The following is a 16,777-nucleotide window of genomic DNA, read 5'->3' on the forward strand; positions in this document are numbered from 1 at the left end:
TCTTCCAAGAATAATTGAATCACTTCCTTCCTCATCTATGTCCAGAATCACAAAATTTGCAGGGAAGATGAATTTTCCAACCTTAACTAGAAAGTTCTCCAGCACTCCATCGGGTATTATGAGGGATCTGTCAGCTAGTTATAGTGACATTCTGGTGGGATTAACCTCCTCTATTGACAGCTTCTTCATTATAGAAAGTGGCATCAAATTGATGCTTGTTCCCGAGTCACATAATGCTTTGTCAATTGGTATGTTCCCAATGGTGCATGGTATGAAAAAGCTTCCTAGATCTTTGAGTTTGGATGGCAAACCCTTCTAGATCACAACACTACATTCCTGGGTGAGGATCACATTTCCTTCTCTTTCCAGCTCCTTTTCTTGTTGATGAGGTCCTTGAAAAACTTTGTATAGAGTGTCATTTGTTCTAAGCCTTCAGCTAGTGGAATGTTGATCTCCAATTTCTTGAAAATCTCTAAGAACTTAGGGAATTGTTGATCCTTCATCTCCTTGTGCAATCTCTGAGGGTAAGGTAATGGAAGAACATATGGTTTCACTTCCTCCTTCTTCTATTGTGTTTGTGTCTCTGAGATTTGCTTGCCTTTCCTTGGAGCTTGTGGTTCATCATCATTCCTGGGATCCTGCTTGTCATTTTTCTCAGCCTCTGTCTCTTCCTTGCTGTCTTTTCCCAATGTTTTGTGGCTCCTAAGTTGTATGGCTTTGCACTCCTCCTTTGGATTTAGAATGTTGTCACTTGGAAAAACATTGAATGGGCTCTCATCAAGCTGCTTAGACCGTTGCCCTATCTGTCTTTCAAGGTTCTTCATTGATGCTTCATAGTTCTTGCTTGCCATCTCTTGGCTCTTCATGAGTTTTTCCATCATCATTTCTAAATTAGAGATTCTTTGAGACACTTGATGTGGTTGTGGTTGTGGATGAGAGGTTAGTGGTTGATGGAAGTTGGTTGGGGTGTTTAAAGGGTTACTTTGTGGGTGGAATGCGGATGTGGAGACATTATTTTGTAGTTTTCTGTATGGATTGTCATTAGTGGGATGGTGGTTTTGATTGCTTGTGTTGCAAAAGTTATTGGGGTTAGAGTTCCTCTACCATTGGTTCTGGTTTTCCCCCATTTCAAGTTGGGATGGTTCCTCCATGAGGAGTTGTATGTATCCCCATGAAAGTCATTTTAGAAGAACTTGGGTTGTGCATATACTAGACTTGTTCAAGCTGCTACTCATTGTTGTATGCCTCATAGCTTTCTTCATTTTGGCCCCACACATTTGGAGGTTGGCTTGTTGTGTTGACTGCAGCCAATTGCAATCCATCCATCCTTTTTGACATTATTTCCATCTGCTGCTAAAGTTGTTGATGCATTAGCTTGTTCTGGGCTAGGATAGCATTCTGATGAGCGGATAATTTATACGCTTTTTGGCATTGTTTTTAGTATGTTTTTAGTAGTTTTAGTTAGTTTTTAGTATACTTTTTATTAGTTTTTAGTTAAAATTCACTTTTCTGGACTTTACTATGAGTTTGTGTGTTTTTCTGTGATTTCAGGTATTTTCTGGCTGAAATTGAGGGACCTGATCAAAAATCTGATCCAGAGACTGAAAAGGACTGCAGATGCTGTTGGATTCTGACCTCCCTGCACTCGAAGTGGATTTTCTGGAGCTACAGAAGCCAATTGGCGCGCTCTCAACGGCGTTGGATAGTAGACATCCTGGGCTTTCCAGCAATATATGATAGTCCATACTTTGCCCAAGATTTGATGGCCCAAACCGGCGTTCAAAGTCACCCTCAGGATTTCCAACGTTAAACGCCGGAACTGGCACCAAAATGGGAGTTAAACGCCCAAACTGGCATAAAAGCTGGCGTTTAACTCCAAGAAGAGTCTCTACACGAAATTACTTCATTGCTCAGCCCAAGCACACACCAAGTGGGCCCGGAAGTGGATTTTTATGTCATTTACTCATCTCTGTACACCCTAGGCTACTAGTTTTCTATAAGTAGGACCTTTTACTATTGTATTGATATATCTGGTAGCTATCTTCATTTTATGCTATCTTAGATCATTGGGAGGCTGGCCATTCGGCCATGCCTAGACCTTGTTCTTATGTATTTTCAACGGTGGAGTTTCTACACACCATAGATTAAGGTGTGGAGCTCTGCTGTACCTCGAGTATTAATGCAATTACTATTGTTCTTCTATTCAATTTCGCTTGTTCTTTGTCCAAGATATCACTTGTTCTTCAACTTGATGAATGTGATGATCCGTGACACTCATCATCATTCTCACCTATGAACGTGTGACTGACAACCACCTCCGTTCTACCTTAGATTGGGTGAATATCTCTTGGATTCCTGATACACGATGCATGGTTGATCGCCTGACAACCGAGTGCTCGCCTGACAAACGAGCCAGCCATTCCGTGAGATCAGAGTCTTCGTGGTATAGGCTAGAACTGATGGCGGCATTCAAGAGAATCCGGAAGGTCTAACCTTGTCTGTGGTATTCTGAGTAGGATTCAATGATTGAATGACTGTGACGTGCTTCAAACTCCTAGCAGGCGGGGTGTTAGTGACAAATGCAAAAGAATCACTGGATTCTATTCCGGCCTGACCGAGAACCGACAGCTGATTAGCCTATGCTGTGACAGAGCATAGGAACGTTTTCACTGAGAGGATGGGAGGTAGCCACTGACAACGGTGAAACCCTTGCATAAGCTTGCCATGGAAAGGAGTAAGAAGGATTGGATGAAGACAGTAGGAAAGCAGAGAGACGGAAGGGAAGGCATCTTCATACGCTTATCTGAAGTTCCTACCAATGAATTACATAAGTACCTCTATCTTTATCTTTATGCTTTATTCGTATATCACTATACCCATTTGAGTCTGCCTGACTAAGATTTACAAGGTGACCATAGCTTGCTTCATACCAACAATCTCCGTGGGATCGACCCTTACTCGCGTAAGGTTTATTACTTGGACGACCCAGTGCACTTGCTGGTTAGTTGTGCAAAGTTGTGTTTATGCCATGGTATTGAGCACCAAGTTCTTGGGGCCATTACTAGGGATTATTTGAGTTGTGAAAAGTAGTGATCACAATTTTGCACACCAAGTTTTTGGCGCCGTTGCCGGGGATTGTTTTGTGTATGGACAACTGACGGTTCATCTTGTTGCTTAGATTAGGTATTTTTCTTCAGAGTTCTTAAGAATGAATTCTAGTGTTTCAAGGTGATGTTCTTATCATCACCAAAGCTGATTGATTTTCATCAATTTAGCTCTTGAATGCAATGTCCTGCTGAAGCTTGGCTGGCCATGTCTAATTCCTTTAGACTGAAGCTTTAGACTAACATTGCATGATTCCTGGAATTCTCATTAAGAATTTTGATATCTTTATTTTCTTTTCCACTTAATTTTCGAAAAATCCAAAAAAATTACAAAATCATAAAAACCAAAAAAAATATGTTATGTTTCTTATTGAGACACTAGTCTCATTTTAAGTTTGGTGTCAACTGTATGCATTCATTCATGTGTCTTAATGATCTTCAAGATGTTATTGATGATTCCTTACTCTAATCTTTAAATTCTCTTGACTTGAGTGTTTTGTGTGTCTCATATGCATTCTCATTAGTGTCAATAGTATACAAACTGCTAAGTTTGGTGTCTTGCATGCATTGTTATTTGATTTTAGTTGCATTTTGATTATTAAAAATCCAAAAATATTTTTAATTTGTGTCTTCTCAAGTCAATAATACAGAGAATTGAAGATTCAGAACATACAGCAGAGGAATTGCACAGAAAAAGCTGGGCGTTCAAAACGTCCAGTGAAGAAGGACAGACTGGCGTTTAAACGCCAGCCAGGGTGCCTGGTTGGGCGTTTAACGCCCAAAAAGGTAGTGCATTGGGCGTTAAACGCCAGAATGTGCACCATTCTGGGCGTTTAACGCCAGGATGGCACAAGGGGGAGGATTTTGTTTTCAAATCAATTTTTTTCAAGTTTTCAAAGTTTTTCAAAATCAAATCTTTTTCAAATCATATCCTTTCAATCAAATGTTTTCAAAATCAATTTCTTTCCTTTTTCAAAGATACTTGCTATCAATTAATGATTTGATTCAACATTTCAAGTATGTTGCCTTTTCTGTTGAGAAAGGTTTAATGTTTGAATCATATCTTTTCTTGATAGCCAAGTTATTAATTTTTAAAATCAAATTTTTTTAAAATTGTTTTCAAATCATATCTTCTCAATCACATTTTTTTTAAACCAATCATATCTTCTTAACCTCATCTTTTTCAAAATAGTTTTCAATCAAATCTTTTTGACTTCTAATTTCAAAATCTTTTTCAAAAATCACTTGATTCCTTTTCCACTGTGAGTTTTCGAAAATTATCAATCAATTTTTCAAAATGATTTTAAAAACTTTTTAATTAATTTTCGAAAATTCTCTTCCCCTCTTCCCACATCCTTTTATTTATGGAGTACCACTCCTTCTCAATGCACAATTCGAACTCTCTCTGATTTAGTTCGAATTCTTCTACCTCTTTCTTCTATTTTTCTGTTCTTCTGACACCTCAAGGAATCTCTATACTGTGACATAGAGGATTCCACATTTTCTTGTTCTCTTCTCTTTCATATGAGCAGGAGCAGAGACAAAGGCATTCTGGTTGAAGCTGACCCTGAACCTGAAAGGACCTTGAAGCGAAAGCTAAGAGAAGCTAAGGCACAACTCTCTGTAGAGGAGCTAACAGAAATCTTCAAAGAAGAAGAACCCATGGCAGCCGAAAACAACAACAATGCAAACAATGCAAGGAAGGTGCTGGGTGACTTTACTGCACCTACTCCCGACTTCTATGGGAGAAGCATCTCTATCCCTGCCATTGGAGCAAACAACTTTGAGCTTAAGCCTCAATTAGTTTCTCTAATGCAACAGAATTGCAAGTTTCATGGACTTCCATTGGAAGATCCTCATCAGTTCTTAGCTGAATTCTTGCAAATCTGTGACACTGTCAAGACTAATGGGGTAGACCCTGAGGTCTACAGACTTATGCTATTCCCTTTTGCTGTAAGAGACAGAGCTAGGACATGGTTGGACTCACAACCTAAAGAAAGCCTAGACTCATGGGAAAAGCTAGTCAATGCCTTCTTGGCAAAGTTCTTTCCACCTCAAAAATTGAGTAAGCTTAGAGTGGAAGTCCAAACCTTCAGACAGAAGGATGGAGAATCCCTCTATGAAGCTTGGGAAAGATACAAACAATTGATCAGAAAATGTCCTTCTGACATGCTTTCTGAATGGAGCATCATAGGTATTTTCTATGATGGTCTCTCTGAACTATCCAAGATGTCATGGATAGCTCTGCTGGAGGATCTCTTCATTTGAAGAAGACGCCTACAGAAGCTCAAGAGCTAATTGAAATGGTTGCAAATAACCAATTTATGTACACTTCTGAAAGGAATCCTGTGAACAATGGGACAAATCAGAAGAAAGGCGTTCTTGAGATTGATACTCTGAATGCCATTCTGGCTCAGAACAAGATATTGACTCAACAAGTCAATTTGATTTCTCAAAGTCTGTCTGGAATGCAAAATGCACCAAGCAGTACTAAGGATGCTTCATCTGAAGAAGAAGCCTATGATCCTGAGAACCCTTCAATGGAAGAGGTGAATTACCTAGGAGAACCCTATGGAAACACCTATAATTCTTCATGGAGAAATCATCCAAATTTCTCATGGAAGGATCAACAGAGACCTCAACAAGGTTTCAACAACAATAATGGTGGAAGAAACAGGTTTAGCAATGGCAAGCCTTTTCCATCATCTCCTCAGCAACAGACAGAGAATTCTAAGCAGAACCCCTCTGACTTAGCAACCATGGTCTCTGATCTAATCAAAACCACTCAAAGTTTCATGACTGAAACAAGGTCCTCCATTAGGAATTTGGAGGCACAAGTGGGACAGCTGAGCAAGAAAGTTACTGAACTCCCTCCTAGTACTCTCCCAAGCAATACAGAAGAAAATCCAAAAGGAGAGTGCAAGGCCATCAACATGGCCGAATTTGGAGAGGAAGGAGAGGAAGTGAACGCCACTGAGGAAGACCTCAATGGGCGTGCACAAGCCTCCACTGAGTTTCCCAATGAGGAACCATGGGAATCTGAGGCTCAAAATGAGACCATAGAGATTCCATTGGACTTACTTCTGCCTTTCATGAGCTCTGATGAGTATTCTTCCTCTGAAGAGGATGAGTATGTCACTGAAGAGCAAGTTGCTAAATAACTTGGAACAATCATGAAGCTAAGTGACAAGTTATTTGGAAATGAGACTTGGGAGGATGAACCCCCTTTGCTCACTGATGAGCGGATAATTTATACGCTTTTTGGCATTGTTTTTAGTATGTTTTTAGTATCTTTTAGTTAGTTTTTAGTATATTTTTATTAGTTTTTAGCTAAAATTCACTTTTCTGGACTTTACTATGAGTTTGTGTGTTTTTCTGTGATTTCAGGTATTTTCTGACTGAAATTGAAGGTTCTGAGCAAAAATCTGATTCAGAGACTGAAAAGGACTGCAGATGCTGTTGGATTCTGACCTCCCTGAACTCGAAGTGGATTTTCTGGAGCTACAGAAACCCAATTGGCGCGCTCTCAACGGCGTTGGAAAGTAGACATCCTGGGCTTTCCAGCAATATATGATAGTCCATACTTTGCCCAAGATTTGATGGCCCAAATCGGCGTAGCAATTCAGCCTCAGAAATTCCAGCGTTAAACGCCGGAACTGGCATAAAACTTGGAGTTAAACGCCCAAACTGGCATAAAAGCTGGCGTTTAACTCCAGAAAAGGTCTCTACACGAAAATGCTTCATTGCTCAGCCCAAGCACACACCAAGTGGGCCCGGAAGTGGATTTTTCTGTCATTTACTCATTTCTGTAAACCTTAGGATACTAGTTTACTATTAATAGGACCTTTTGACATTGTTCCTATACCTCATGACATTTTTACACGTTTCTTTGTGTACATTCCACGGCATGAGTCTCTAAACCCCATGGTTGGGGGTGAGGAGCTCTGCTGTGTCTTGATGGATTAATGCAATTACTACTGTTTCTTATTCAATCATGCTTGCTTCGATTCTAAGATATCACTTGTTCTTAACCCGGATGAATGTGATGATCCGGACACTCATCATCATTCTCAACTATGAACATGTGCCTGACACCACCTCTGTTCTATTTTAGATTGAGTAGATATCTCTTGGATTCCTTACCCAGAATCTTCGTGGTATAAGCTAGAACTGATGGCGGCATTCAAGAGAATCCGGAAGGTCTAAACCTTGTCTGTGGTATTCTGAGTAGGATTCAATGACTGAATGACTGGACGTGCTTCAAACTCCTGAAGGCGGGCGTTAGTGACAGACGCAAAAGAATCACTAGATTCTATTCCGGCCTGATTGAGAACCGACAGATGATAGCCGTGCCGTGACAGGGTGCGTTGAACATTTCCAATGAGAGGATGGGAGGTAGCCACTGACAACGGTGAAACCCTACATACAGCTTGCCATGGAAGGAGCCTTGCGTGTTTGATGAAGAAGACAGTAGGAAAGCAGAGATTCAGAAGATGGAGCATCTCCAAAACCTCAACCTATTCTCCATTACTGCATAACAAGTACTTATTTCATGTTCTTTTGCTTTTTACAATCAATCCTGATAATTTCTGATATCCTGACTAAGATTTACAAGATAACCATAGCTTGCTTCAAGCCGACAATCTCCGTGGGATCGACCCTTGCTCACGCAAGGTATTACTTGGACAACCCAGTGCACTTGCTGGTTAGTTGTGCGGGATTGCAAAAGTGTGATTGCAATTTCGTGCACCAAGTTTTTGGCGCCGTTGCCGGGGATTGTTCGAGTTTGGACAACTGACGGCTTATCTTGTTGCTTAGATTAGGACTGTTTATTTTTGTTGGTTTAGAGTCTTTTAGTTGAGTCTAGTTTCATATTTTAAGTTTGGTGTCTTTTTGTGTTTTTCTCTTTATTTTCGTTTTTGCATGTTCTTAGTCCCTTTTTGATTCATAAAAATTTTTCAATCATATCTTTTTAATTGCTGTTTTCAAAATCTTTTTTTTTACTAATTGATTCAGTTCTCAATTTGCTTTGATCTCATTTTCCTTTTGATTTTTGAATTTTTTTTATTTTATTTTCCTTTTGTTTTATTTTATTTTATTTTAATTTTTTCGGTTATTTCAAAAAAAAAAAAAAGAAGAAGAAAATAAACAAAATTTATCTCTTTGCAATCATTATCATTTCCCTTTTGTCCATTATGGACTTAAGTGGAATTAATCAGTCCAAAAGGACTCTGGGGTCATATGCTAACCCCATTACAGCTGCATATGGGAGTAGCATCTGCACACCTCCCATCAAAGCAAGCAGCTTTGAGCTAAATCCTCAACTCATTATCATAGTGCAGCAAAATTGCCAGTATTCCGGTCTTCCACAGGAAGAATCTACTGAGTTTCTGGCACAGTTCTTACAAATTGCTGACACAGTACATGATAAAGAGGTGGATCAGGATGTCTACAGACTATTACTGTTTCCATTTGCTGTAAAAGATCAAGCTAAAAGGTGGTTGAATAACCAACCTACAGCAAGCATAAAGACATGGAAACAGTTGTCAGACAAATTCCTGAATCATTTTTACCCTCCAAAGAGGATGACACAGCTAAGGCTGGACATCCAAGGCTTTAAACAAGAGGATAATGATCCCTTTACAATGCCTGGAGAGGTATAGAGGTATGCTTAGAAAATGCCCCTCTGAAATGTTTTCAGAGTGGGTACAGTTAGACATCTTCTACTATGGGCTCACAGAAAAAGCTCAGATGTCTTTAGACCACTCAGCTGGTGGATCTATACACATGAGAAGACAATTGAAGAAGCTCAAGAGCTCATAGACACTGTTGCTAGAAACCAATACTTATATTCTAGCAATGAGTTCGTTCCAAAAGAGGAAGTCATGGCATTAATCACTGATCCTAATCCTCAAGAACAGATGAATGAGCTTAATCACAACTACTCCTGATGACAGAACAGTTAGCAGAATTTAAAGAGATGCTCTATGAAACTAAAGTTGCTAACAAGAGCATAGAACTACAGTTGAATCAGGCAAAACAGCAAATATCTAAACAGATAACAGAGGAGTGTCAAGCAGTTCAACTAAGGAGTGGGAAGACACTGAATACCACTGCTCAAAGAGCAAAAAGCCAAACAGGGAACAATTGACAGAGGATAACCAAACCACTGTTCAAAATCCCTCTGAGGACAGTAAGAGCCCGGAGAGGAATGTCATTGGCGTTCAAACGCCAGAAAGGGAAGGAAAGTTGGCGTTAAACGCCCATTCCTTGCCCAGTTCTGGCGTTCAAACGCCAGAAAAGGAAGAGAAGTTGGCGTTTAACGCCCAAACTTCACCCATTCCTGGCGTTCAAACGCCAAGGGAAGATCAGACACCTGAGAGTGCTGACAGTAATCCCACTAAAAAGGCTTCTTCAACCACTTCTGTAAGGAATAAACCTGCAGCATCTAAGGTTGAAGAATATCAAGCCAAGATGCCTTATCCTCAGAAACTCCGCAAAGCGGAACAGGATAGCAATTTGCCCGCTTTGCAGACTATCTAAGGACTCTTGAAATAAAGATTCCGTTTGCAGAGGCACTTGAGCAAATACCTTCTTATGCTAAGTTCATGAAAGAAATCTTAAGTCATAAGAAGGATTGGAGAGAAACTGAAAAAGTGTTTCTCACTGAAGAATGCAGTGCAGTCATATTAAAGAGCTTACCAGAAAAGCTTCAAGATCCAGGAAGCTTTATGATACCATGCACATTAGAAGGTGCTTGCACCAAGACAGCCCTATGTGATCTTGGAGCAAGCATCAATCTAATACCTGCATCCACTATCAGAAAGCTTGGGTTGACTGGAGAAGTCAAACCAACCCGGATATGCCTCCAACTTGCTGATGGCTCCATTAAATACCCATCAGGCATAATTGAGGACATGATTGTCAAGGTTGGGCCATTTGCCTTTCCCACTGACTTTGTAGTGCTGGAAATGGAGGAGCACAAGAGTGCAACTCTCATTCTAGGAAGACCTTTCCTAGCAACTGGACGAACTCTTATTGATGTACATAAAGGGGAAGTAACTTTGAGAGTCAATGAGGATAAGTTCAAGTTGAATGCTGTAAAAGCTATGCAGCATCCAGACACACCAAATGACTGCATGGGCGCTGACATTATTGACTCTCTGGTAGAAGAGATCAATATGGCTGAAAGCCTAGAATCAGAGCTTGAAGACATCTTCAAAGATGCTCAACCTGATCAAGAAGAATCAGAGGAGGCAAGGGAATTTTCGAAAATTCCTCAGGAAGAGGATAAGCCTCCTAAGCCTGAACTCAAACCACTACCACCATCCCTGAAATAGTATTTCTGGAGAGGGTGACACTTTTCCAGTGATTATAAGCTCTGCTTTAAATTCACAGGAAGAGGAAGCACTGATTCAAGTGCTGAGGACACACAAGACAGCTCCTGGGTGGTCCATAAGTGATCTTAAGGGCATTAGCCCAGCTAGATGCATGCATAAGATCCTATTGGAGGATAATGCCAAACCAGTGGTCCAACCACAGAGGAGGCTAAATCCTGCCATGAAGGAGGTGGTGCAGAAAGAGGTCACTAAATTACTAGAGGCTGGGATTATTTATCCTATTTCTGATAGCCCCTGGGTGAGCCCTGTCCAAGTTGTTCCCAAAAAGGGAGGCATGACAGTGGTTCATAATGAAAAAAATGAACTGGTTCCTACAAGGACAGTCACGGGGTGGCGCATGTGTATTGACTATAGAAGGCTCAACACAGCCACCAGAAAGGATCATTTTCCTTTACCATTCATAGACCAAATGCTAGAAAGACTAGCTGGTCATGATTACTACTGCTTTTTGGATGGCTATTCAGGCTACAACCAAATTGCAGTAGATCCTCAGGACCAAGAGAAGACAGCATTCACTTGCCCTTCTGGCGTGTTTGCCTACAGAAGGATGCCTTTTGGTCTGTGCAATGCACCTGCAACCTTTCAGAGGTGCATGCTCTCTATCTTCTCAGATATGGTAGAGAAATTTCTGGAAGTCTTCATGGATGACTTTTCAGTATATGGAGACTCATTTAGCTCCTGTCTTAATCACCTAGCACTTGTCTTGAAAAGGTGCCAAGAGACTAACCTGGTTTTAAACTGGGAGAAATGTCACTTTATGGTGACTGAAGGAATTGTCCTTGGGCACAAAATTTCAAGCAGGGGAATAGAGGTGGATAAGGCAAAGGTAGAGGTAATTGAGAAATTACCACCACCTGCCAATGTTAAGGCAATCAGAAGCTTTCTGGGGCATGCAGGATTTTACAGAAGGTTCATAAAGGATTTTTCGAAAATTGCAAAACCTTTAAGTAACCTGCTAGCTGCTGACACACCGTTTGTGTTTGACACTCAGTGTCTGCAGGCATTTGAGACCCTGAAAGCTAAACTGGTCACAGCACCAGTCATCTCTGCACCAGATTGGGAATTACCATTTGAATTGATGTGTGATGCCAGCGATCATGCCATTGGTGCAGTGTTGGGACAGAGGCATAACAAACTTCTGCATGTCATTTACTATGCTAGCCGTGTTCTAAATGATGCACAGAAGAATTACACAACCACAGAAAAAGAATTACTTGCAGTGGTTTATGCCATTGACAAGTTTAGATCCTACCTAGTGGGATCAAAGGTGATTGTGTACACTGACCATGCTGCTCTTAAATACTTACTCACAAAGCAGGATTCAAAACCCAGGCTTATAAGATGGGTGTTGCTTCTGCAAGAGTTTGATATAGAAATAAAAGACAGAAAAGGGACAGAGAACCAAGTAGCTGATCATCTGTCCCGAATAGAACCAGTAGCTGGGGCGTCCCTCCCTTCTACTGAGATCTCTGAGACTTTCCCAGATGAGCAACTCTTTGCCATTCAGGAAGCTCCATGGTTCGCAGATATTGCAAACTATAAAGCTGTGAGGTTCATACCCAAGGAGTACAGCAGAGTGCAAAGAAAGAAATTAATTTCAGATGCCAAGTACTACCTCTGGATGAACCATATCCTTTAAGAGATGTGCTGACGGAGTGATCCGCAGATGTGTACCCAGAGAAGAAGCACAAAGGATCCTATGGCATTGCCATGGATCACAGTATGGAGGGCATTTTGGAAGTGAGCGAACAGCCACTAAAGTTCTCCAGTGTGGCTTCTACTGGCCTACTCTCTATAAAGATTCCCGAGAGTTTGTGCGTAACTGTGACAGTTGCCAAAGAGCTGGTAACCTGCCTCACGGATATGCCATGCCTCAACAAGGATATTAGAGATAGAATTGTTTGATGTATGGGGGATTGACTTCATGGGGCCATTCCCACCATCATACTCAAACACTTACATTCTGGTGGCAGTAGACTATGTATCTAAGTGGGTAGAAGCAATTGCTACACCCACTAATGATACCAAGACCGTGCTCAAATTTCTCCAGAAACACATCTTCAGCAGATTTGGTGTTCCCAGAGTACTAATCAGTGATGGGGGCTCTCATTTCTGCAACAAACAGCTATACTCTGCTATGGTTAGATATGGAATTAGCCATAAGTGGCAACTGCGTATCATCCACAGACAAATGGGCAAGCTGAAGTCTCTAACAGAGAGCTAAAAAGAATCCTAGAACGGATTGTGATAGCCCGAAGAAAGGATTGGGCAAAGAGCTTGGATGATGCTCTGTGGGCATACAGAACAGCATTCAAGACTCCTATAGGAACTTCTCCATACCAATTGGTGTATGGGAAGGCCTGTCATTTGCCTGTGGAACTGGAACATAAAGCCTACTGGGCAACCAGATTCCTAAACATGGATGCTCAGTTAGCTGGTGAAAAAAGATTGCTCCAGTTAAATGAGCTAGAGGAGTTCAGACTCAATGCCTTTGAAAATGCAAAAATTTATAAGGAAAAGGCAAAGAAGTGGCATGACAAGAAATTGTCAACCAGAGTCTTTGAGCCAGGACAAAAAGTTCTGCTCTTCAACTCCAGGCTCAAATTGTTCCCAGGAAAACTCAAATCCCGGTGGAGGGGTCCGTATGTGATCACAGGAGTGTCACCATATGGATATGTTGAGCTTCAAGATGTTGATTCTGACAAAAAGTTCATTGTTAATGGACAGAGAATCAAGCATTATCTTGAGAGCAATTTTGAGCAGGAATGCTCAAACTGAGACTTGAGTGATTCTCAGTAAAGGTCCAGCTAAAGACAGTAAGAAGCGCTTGCTGGGAGGCAACCCAGTCATTAGGAAGTTATATGATTAGTTCTTACAGAGGCAAGTATCAAAATGAAGGAATTCACAGAGTTACAGAAGGATTCAGCTCAAAAAGCAGAGAAAATGAGCTTACTGGCGAAAAAACGCCAGTAAGGGCATTTTGGGCGTTAAACGCCAGAATGGGTACCATTCTGGGCGTTTAACGCCAGGAATGGTGCCATTTTGGGCGTTAAACGCCAGAATGGGCACCATTCTGGGCGTTTAACGCCAGGTGTGCAGCATCCTGGGCATTTTGGAAAAACGCCCAGTGACAAAGGATTTCTGGCATTTAACGCTAGCCAGGGCACCTGGCTGGGCGTTAAACGCCCAAAAGGGGCAGCAAATGGGCGTTAAACGCCAGAATGGGTGCCATTCTGGGCGTTTAACGCCAGCAAGGTGGGGGGACCACAATTTTGTTTTCAATTCAACTTTTTTCAAACTTTCCTTTTCTCACCCATACTTTTCTACAAAATCACACTTCAATCATTCATCATTCACTTTCAAATCTTCACAAATCAAAACCATTCTTCAAATCTATTTCAAATTAATCCCAAATCTTCTTCAAAAACTCACCCTTTTCTCAAATCCTTTCCATATCTTCTCAAATTTTCTTTCAAATTCTTAATTTTTCGAAATTTCTTCTCCCCACCCTTATAAATACACGTTTGTTCCCCCTCATTCCACCACACCATTCGAATTTCCTCTTCCTCCCCCTCTCTTCTCTCTTTTCTTTTGCTTGAGGACAAGCAAACCTCTAAGTTTGGTGTGCTTTTCCGTGATCACTAAGCCAAGATTCATCAAGATCATGGCTCCTAAGGGAAAACAAACCAATTTAAGAGGAAAGAAAGAGAATAATCCAAAGAATCTTTGGAACCAAGAGAAGTTCTTAACCAAAGAACATGAAGACCATTATCACAAGATAATGGGTCTGAGGTCAGTGATCCCGGAAGTTAAATTTGATCTGAAAGTAGATGAATATCCGGGGATCCAAGAGCAAATTCGAAACAGAGGATGGGAAGTTCTAACCAATCCTGAAATAAAGGTTGGAAGGAACATGGTTCAGGAATTCTACTCAAATCTGTGGCTGACAGATAAGCAGAGAATGACTGGAACCGCTTACCATACCTACAGAACCATGGTCAGAGGGAAAGTAATGTACTTTCATCTGGACAAAATAAGAGAAATCTTCAAATTGCCTCAACTGCAAGATGATCCTGACTCCTTTAATAGGAGGATGGTGAGAGTAGATAAAGGGTTGGATCAAGTTCTAGAGGACATATGCCTCCCTGGAACTAAGTGGATAACCAATTCTAAGGGTGTCCCTAACCAACTCAAGAGGGGAGACCTCAAACCAATTGCAAGAGGTTGGCTAGACTTTATTGGGCGTTCCATATTGCCCACTAGCAACCGTTCTGAGGTCACTATCAAGAGAGCAGTGATGATTCATTGCATTATGCTTGGAAAAGAAGTGGAGGTGCATCATGGGATTGCCTGTGAGATCTACACAATTGCAAATAAGAATTCCACTGAAGCCAAACTGGCTTACCCAAGCTTGATCTCCTTGCTCTGTAAAGAGGCTGGGGTGAAGATGGGAGTAGATGAGTTCATACCCATTGAACACCCAATCACCAAGAAGTCAATGGAAGGACAAATGCAAGACAACTCTATCAAAAGGAGCGCGCAGGAGTTCCTCTCTGAATTCCCTGAAATTGGCTACTGGGCCAGCCTAGAAGCATCTATCACCAAGTTGCAAGAGACTATGGAGCAACTGAAGGAAGAACAGCAGAATCAGAACTGCATGCTCTGCAAATTGCTGAAGGAACAAGAGAAGCAGGGGCGTGAAATCCAAGAGATGAAACGCCAAAAGCTCTCCTCTCAAGCTGAGGGAGCATCCACTTCTCAAAATCAAGGTTGTTGAGTCCTAACTCTGTGAAAACCTCTATCATTAGGAGCCTATTTTTTTCGTTTTTTTTTGTTTTTCTATTTTTAGTTTCATCTTATATTTATTTCCTGAGTCTTGTTCTTAATTCATAATTAATAAAATTTAAAGTTTATGCCTTAAAAGCTATGAATGTCCTATGAATCCATCACCTCTCTTAAAAGAAAAATGCTTTAATCACAAAAGAACAAGAAGTACAGGATTTCGAAATTTATCTCTGATGTGGTGACAATACTTTTTGTTTTCTGAATGAATGCTTGAACAGTTCATATGTCTCTTGAATTTGTTGTTTTAAGAATGTTAAAATTGTTGGCTCTTGAAAGAATGAGGAGAAAGAGAACTGTTATTGAGGATCTGAAAAATCATCAAATTGATTCTTGAAGCAAGAAAAAGCAGTGAAAAAAAATGTTTGAAAAAAAAAGAGAAGAGAAAAAGAAAAAGAAAGAAATAAGGTTGTGAACCAAGGCAAAAAGAGTGTGCTTAAGAACCCTGGACACCTCTAATTGGGGACTCTAGCAAAGCTGAGTCACAATCTAAAAAGGTTCACCCAATTATGTGTCTGTGGCATGTATGTATCCAGTGGTAATACTGGAAGACAGAGTGCTTTGGGCCACAGCCAAGACTCATACACTAGCTATGTTCAAGAATCATTATACTTAACTAGGAGAATCAATAACACTATCTGAGTTCTGAGTTCTCATAGATGCCAATCATTCTGAACTCCAAAGGATAGAGTGAGATGCCAAAACTGTTCGGAGGCAAAAAGCTACTAGTCCCGCTCATCTAATTGGAACTATGTTTCTTTGATATTTTGGAGTCTATAGTATATTCTCTTCTTTTTATCCTATTTTGATTTTCAGTTGCTTGGGGACAAGCAACAATTTAAGTTTGGTGTTGTGATGAGCGGATAATTTATACGCTTTTTGGCATTGTTTTTAGTATGTTTTTAGTATCTTTTAGTTAGTTTTTAGTATATTTTTATTAGTTTTCAGCTAAAATTCACTTTTCTGGACTTTACTATGAGTTTGTGTGTTTTTCTGTGATTTCAGGTATTTTCTGACTGAAATTGAAGGTTCTGAGCAAAAATCTGATTCAGAGACTGAAAAGGACTGCAGATGCTGTTGGATTCTGACCTCCCTGCACTCGAAGTGAATTTGCTGGAGCTACAGAAGCCCAATTGGCGCGCTCTCAACGGCGTTGGAAAGTAGACATCCTGGGCTTTCCAGCAATATATGATAGTCCATACTTTGCCCAAGATTTGATGGCCCAAATCGGCGTAGCAATTCAGCCTCAGAAATTCCAGCGTTAAACGCCGGAACTGGCATAAAACTTGGAGTTAAACGCCCAAACTGGCATGAAAGCTAGCGTTTAACTCCAGAAAAGGTCTCTACACGAAAATGCTTCATTGCTCAGTCCAAGCACACACCAAGTGGGCCCGAAAGTGGATTTTTCTGTCATTTACTCATTTCTATAAA

At 40.7% G+C, this 16,777-nt stretch overlaps 1 non-coding gene across 1 annotated transcript; it reads right to left on the reverse strand.

Annotated features, from left to right (window-relative positions):
* Window positions 1–5,171: 5,171 nt before the first annotated feature.
* LOC130984883 (small nucleolar RNA R71) lies at window positions 5,172–5,279 on the reverse strand. Its single transcript, XR_009088788.1, has one exon. It is a non-coding gene; the product is annotated as a small nucleolar RNA R71 (small nucleolar RNA).
* Between the last annotated feature and the right edge of the window lie 11,498 nt (window positions 5,280–16,777).

Source organism: Arachis stenosperma, chromosome 5 (genome assembly GCF_014773155.1).
Source record: "Arachis stenosperma cultivar V10309 chromosome 5, arast.V10309.gnm1.PFL2, whole genome shotgun sequence".
Taxonomy (NCBI): Eukaryota; Viridiplantae; Streptophyta; class Magnoliopsida; order Fabales; family Fabaceae; genus Arachis; species Arachis stenosperma.